The sequence below is a fragment of the Microcebus murinus genome, chromosome 8, assembly GCF_040939455.1.
Source record: "Microcebus murinus isolate Inina chromosome 8, M.murinus_Inina_mat1.0, whole genome shotgun sequence".
Classification (NCBI taxonomy): domain Eukaryota; kingdom Metazoa; phylum Chordata; class Mammalia; order Primates; family Cheirogaleidae; genus Microcebus; species Microcebus murinus.
Genome location: NC_134111.1, coordinates 58,601,865 through 58,608,515, shown reverse-complemented (window position 1 = coordinate 58,608,515; position 6,651 = coordinate 58,601,865). Strand labels below are relative to the sequence as shown.

Genomic DNA, 6,651 nt, shown 5'->3' with positions numbered 1-6,651 from the left:
TTAGATCTTAAATCTGAATCTTAGAATCTTAGGGATTGGGATTTAATTATACCTAGTTTTATTGAGAATATCAGGTTAAATCACATGAACTATTTTAATTGATAAATAATAATTACATATATTTATGGGGTACAATGTGATGGCATGATCTACGTAAAAAAAGATGCAATCAAGCTAATTAATATATCCATCACCTCACCGACTTATCATTTTTTGTGTTGAGAACATTAAAAATCTACTCTTTTAGCAATTTTGAAATATAAATTATTATTGACTGTGTTCATCATGCACTGTAATAGATTACTAAACCTTATTCTTCCAGTCTGACTGAAACTTGTGAAAATGATGGGTAGGTAGCAATGCCTGAACTGTATGTGTGTTATCAGACCTAAGGGCCTCTTCCCTCCTTGTCAAGAGTGCTAACTTTTTCTCCTTTCATACAACACTGAAATCACCATTTTTATAGGCTAAAAAGGTCAAATGTTAGCAGCTTCATCAGGTTTAATTACATAAAATCAGACTATAATAAGAAATGTTAAACATAGCTATGTACTAAGCAATCTATTAGACACATTTTTATTATATTAGGCTTTTACAAAACCTTACAAGGTTGGTATCATTCCTATTTGTAGAGGAGAAAAATGATGCAATTTGCCAAAGTTGACATGGTTATTAGGTTCTGGTTTAAACCTCTGCTCTTTTCACTGCACTATGCTGCTTTCTTAGATGATTTCAGAGGTGATCTCTCTACTTCCCCCTCCCTAGTACATGAAGTTTTCTAAAACATATCTAAGATTTAGTCAAGCAGCCTCTTGTTATACACACCAATGTTTAACCTGCCATTCAACACTCATTGCCTTTAGATAAAACCCATTCTAACTTTGTATAGCTTTGTCATAAAACTTGTATTTCTATTGAATCAAAATATGCCTTCCTGTAATTTTTACTTCTTGTTTCTATACTCTGGACAACCTTGAACAAGTCTAATTGCTCATACATATAGCAGTTTTTCAAATACATGACAATAACTGTGATTTGCCACTCTACTTCAACATCTCTAATTCTTGAAAACATTCCTATGTCACAGAAATTGTTAATCATCCAATTATGGTCTATTATGTAATCAAAAGCATGGCAAATGATGTCCCTTTACCAACCGTAGAATATGATTTCAGCTACCTGCTTTTCTGGGTGAAAACACAATGGGAAAACAATTAGTGAGAAAGATACTCATGGAAGCAAGGATTGAGCTTGCATACATTCGTTTTCTTTTAATTCAGAGTAAATGCATAATGGAAAAGTAAGAGGATGAGTACCAATGGAAGCCCTGAGGCCATCTGCAGTGACAGGGTCCATTATCTGTCCCACTAACATCCCCCTAAGAGTCCCCTCATGAAAAGAGACCCCCAGGAGCCATGGAGGAACTCTTCCCCTAAACCTGAATGGAGAAGTAGGTCCATGCAGTGCAAGGGGTGAACTGTGGTGGCACAGATCTCCTGCTGTGGGGAGCATAGTTGACTGATAGCCTCAATTCCAGATCCTCCGGATCCATTAGTGTGTTTACACTGGGGCTCCACCTCCCACAGGGAACTCTCAGCCAATGACTGACTAGAATGAGGGTACTGTTCCCAACCCATTCCTGATAGACACAGAATTCCTGACTGGCCTTTTTGGTTTGAGAATTCCCCAAGTCCTTAAGCCTGGCCAAAACTTTCTTCGAACTACCTTGTAATCTGAGCCTCTTTCTACCCAATCCTTCTTCTTTCTCCCTCTCTTTCACAGATGTAAGACCTGCATCATAGTCTGAATGCTTTCTCCGCTGTCTCCTGCTCTATCTCCATTATCCTTCTTAACTTTCCACCAAATAAATGTCTTACATGTCTAGTCTCATCTTGGTGACTGCTTCTCAAAAGACCTGAACTAACATAGAAACCAAATCCACTGCAGCATTCCCCACTGTCATCCCTGGCCAGATGTGGGCAATATCACAAACCTTTTCAACAATGCTAGTACCCTGTCTCTCTCCATTAATGATAGGAACCAGAAGATCCTTCTTCAAAGAAAACCAAAACCCATATTCTAATCTCTTCTTATCATAACTCCAAAAAATAAACACACAGTTCCACTTAATATCCTGCTAGCCTAAGGAAGCTGAATGTGGAAGATAGAAATTACAATTAAATAGTTAAGATGGTTTTACATTTAACTTTTCAGCCCAACTAGATTCTTTCACATCCACAGCTGTGTCAGCAATGCCCCTCCTATTCTATCATCCTTCTTGTAGGTCTTCAACAAGTATGTTTTGAATAAATCCTTGTACTTCTTCCCATATCACTAGTTAAGAGCTTCAAAATACTTGAGGTGGTATAAGATGACTGTTCCACTTCCTTCACTTTCTCTCATGGGAGAATTCCACCAACAGAATCCAACATTTCACCAAGGCTACTTTCTTCCAGTTTCTTCCCCCATTTTGCATCCTATTCTCAGGTACACAACCTGCTTTTCTTGGTTCATCCTTTTCAGCATGCAAAGCACACATGTATACAAGTAGATCCATTGCTCAAATCCTGGTTATGGCTCTTATTTTGAAAACGTTGGCCAGTCATTCACCCCGAGCCTCATGTTTTCATGGAAGTGATGTTACTTCCCTTAGCTGGTTGCTAACAGTATTAGATAAAATTACAGCTATAAATTATAAAAAGGCACTCAAATATAATAGCTTTCATCACTTATTACCTTTCTCCCCCATTCAAACAGCTCCTAAAGCACAAACCTTTCCTTAACAAACATTTTCTAATTTGATAACATGGAGATCAGTTTCCTCTATTCTTTGTCCTCCACTCTGAACATGAATTTACTCTCCTTCCATTTAGGATTTATAAAAACAATACTGCATCCCTATCTGGAAACACCCAAAACTGCTTTGCTATTCTCATTCTGTTTTCTATCTATATCTTAGGTAGTATTTTCTTTCATATTTCACATTTACCCATAGGGAAAAATATCATAAATGAATAGCTATTTTAACACATCTAACCCAGTGATCTGCATAATTAAGCACATGATGCATGCTTAAAATGATAATTATGATAAGTTGTATTGAAGTAAAAAAATGTGTTGCCTCTCCCTGCCAGATCCTTTCCTATAGAGCCTCTTCTGGTGGATTGTATTATACTTTCTACCCACAGATATCAGGCTCGGCCATGTGACTTGATTTGCCCAATTATTTGTGAGTAGAAGTGACCACTCTACTCACTCATAGGTCACTTCTGAACAGAAGCTTTAAGAGCCATTATGTGGTTCACCATTTCTCTTTTCCCCTTTTGTCACAATAAAGCCAGTGTTTCAAATAAGGACTACTCCTTCTGCTTAAATATCCAGTGGAGAGGACCCATGGCAGACAGGTAGTGTGAGAAATAACCTTTTGTTACAAAGAGATTTTGGACTTGCTTGTTCCTAAAGCAAACCCAAGCCTACCTGGTATAGTTTGAATATTTATCCCCTCCAAATCTCATGTTGAAATTTGATCCCCAATGTTGGAGGTGGGGCCAAGTAGGGGGTGTTTAAGTCATGGGGGTGGATTCCTCATGAAAGGCTTAGTGCTTTCCCTGTGGTGATGAGTAGACTCACTCTGTTAGTTCCCATGAGGACCTGATTGTTAAAAAGAGCCTTGCACCTCCTTCTCTTTCTCTCTCCTCCACCTCTTGCCATGTGCCCTCTTCCAGCCATCTTCTCTTCACCTTCTGCCGTGATTGGAAACTTCCTGAAGCCCTCATCAAAAGCAGATGCTGGTGCCATGCTTCATGTACAGTCTGCAGAACCATGAGCCAAATAAAGCTCTTTTGTCTATAAATTAGCCAGCCTTAGTTACTCCTTTACAGCAACAAAGACTAAGACACCACCTTAGCTGACTGATACAATCGTGATAGCACAATGTCTACATGTACTGTTCAGTTTTAGTGTGTGTATCTGTTCACAGTCTTGGGTGTCAAAAGAGTGCAAGTCTTTATTTTCCCTATTTTAACGGGGCTCCTTTCTTCAAAGCTTAAATGTTTGGAAACCAAATTTAGGATGGTTTATGGCTACTTATGGTTTTCACTCTGATATGCACCCCTTCTATGGTAAGGAACCACTGAGTTGGCGGCTGGTGTTAATATAAGGAGAAAAGGGAAATTTGAAAGTAATAAGGGGAAAACAAACTAAAATCTCAAATCATTATTCGGCCATAATATGAAAGTATGGAGCAATATAAAGTGAGAAAAGAATATAAAGTGTACTGAAATCAGATCAATGTAATATTTTATTTATCAGAATTCTTCTTTCATCAAAACGCTAGGGATTCTTAGTTTACTACTAAAAACATACTGAAAAGAAATGTAAAAATAGCATTGCTACATTTTGCTTGACTTTTTGAAAAACTGTTTTCTTCTTGTTCATATCCTGAGGACATTCAAACATATTTGACTTTTATTTTTGAAAACTAAAATATACTTGTAATTTCCATTATTTTACAATTTTCTACAAGATTAAACTAGAATGAAACATATGGGTGTATAAAGTTTCATTTGTTGCCAAATATCTTTTCTGCATAACATCTGGATATTTAGAACATCTGCATAACTGACAATCTTTCAACTTTTCATCTGGATGTTTGGCAAATATGGAGAAAATGTTTCCTTTCTAAGTCTAATTCTTATTCTTACCCAATGCTATTCTAATAGCATATGTGTTAATATTCCTGTCATCATACTATTTTATCAAATAAAATGTGGATATTATTTTGGAGCAAAACAATAAATTGTTTAATTTATAGTGCACGCCTAAGCTCTGACAGTTAAAAAGGAAAATTTTTGGTGAATTCTTTCTACATAGCAATCAATCTATTTCAAGAGAGATTAACAATAGAATATATCAAAGCACTCACTCCACGTCCAATGGTCTCTATTGTGTATGTCCTTTATGTGAGATGAGAGAATAATATTCTTTGGCCAGATGCTGATATAGTCCTATAGCATCTGCATGGATGTCTGTTTGGCACTTAGGGTAAGGGGGGATATTTTATTGTACTCTTGGGGTTATGGAACATGAAGACAAGCATCATAATCATCCTTTGCAAAAACTCCAAGGGGCTTAGTTACATGTTTTTTCCTTGTCAACATCTGTCAAGAACCACATGTCAATTACTAGTCCATCTTTTCTCAGGTAATAAAGAAATAGAGAACTCCCAAAAGAACAGTTTTTATCTTCCCAACGATATGCCCCAGGCCTTTGCTTTTGGATCTAACCCTCATAAATTTTTGTCATTATCTGCTTACAAGGATCTTGGCAAGAAAGAGGCCCAAATGGAAGAAAAAGGAGTTGCTTCTAGTACAGCAAACCATATGTGAGTGCATGTTTTTGGATATCTAATACAAAGAAAGTCAGGGTGTATTTAACTAAGCTATTTCACTTTCTCAAGAGCCATCCCTGTATTTTACTAATAAGGTCACCCAATTGCTGATTTCTATTCAGTCTCATTCTTTCATGTTTGCACAGTTTTATCCTATTTTATTTTTTATCTTATTTATTGGCTTGTATGGATGTATGTGAATGCCTTGCCTAGCAAACATCCCTTATAAAGCAGTGAACAATTAAATGCTGATGCTGTGCTGTATAAGCAAGATTATTATGCCTGAGGTGAGATCTATAGACACCGATGCTTCAAAATAAATCATGTGAGAGCCAAGATATATTTTGTATATGTCCTTTGCAATTTTGTTTTCTTCTAAGAGACAACCAACAAAAATGGACAGAGATCTTATTGTAGCCAAATCTTCTCATGGAATTGTTAATTCATCATATAATGTTAAATCATCATTTGTCCTAAGTTGCAAATGTACCATTTTTTATGGCTTTCAAATGCAAATCAATAATAAGGCTCTGTATTTCAGCCCAAACAGGTTGGTGAGCATCTGAAATTAGGTGAGCATAGAAGCACAGAACCCATAAAGAGATATAGGCACATTCCCACAGTTTCTCTGGAAAGAAAATGGTTGCAAAAACTTATTTACCAAATTTCACAGCCTAAGATGCCCTGAAGGTCTGTGTTCTGTTGTGAGTGTTCTGGCTTGCTTTTTCTCCCACCATGATTTAGATTATGGCTTTCCTACTGTCATTTGATCAACATTTTAAAGACCCATTTTAAGCATAGTCCTAGGTGCTAAGAACAAATTGCAATACCAAGAAGACCCAGAACTGGCCTTCAAGTGTTTAGTTGGAGGATAGTGCCTGACACTCATACAAAGAATGCTATGTGGTAGATTAAAGGATGGCCACAAATTCATTGCTGCACCTCCCACCAAACAGTGAAGTCTCTTTCCTCTTTAATCTGAACTGGCCTCATGGCTCCTTTAACCAACAGAATGGAGGCAAATGATACAGAGGCAGTATTGGGCCTCACCCTTTAAGAGGACTGGGAGCCTTTGTTTTCTCCCTTTTGGAAGACAGACCCTAGGCTGTAAGGAATCCCAGACAAGCCCTTAAAAAGAGGCCATGTGGAGAAGTTCTGGAAGAGGAAAATCCATGGAGAAAGGGGCCACATGAAGGAGAATTGAGATACCACAGTTGATAGCACCAGAGCCCCAGGCATATGAGAGAGGTCTTCTTTGACCT

The 6,651-nt window shown here is 37.4% G+C and overlaps 1 pseudogene; it reads right to left on the bottom strand.

The window, feature by feature from the left end:
- Positions 1-338: 338 nt before the first annotated feature.
- Positions 339-446, bottom strand: LOC142872454 (uncharacterized; annotated as a pseudogene).
- Between the last annotated feature and the right edge of the window lie 6,205 nt (positions 447-6,651).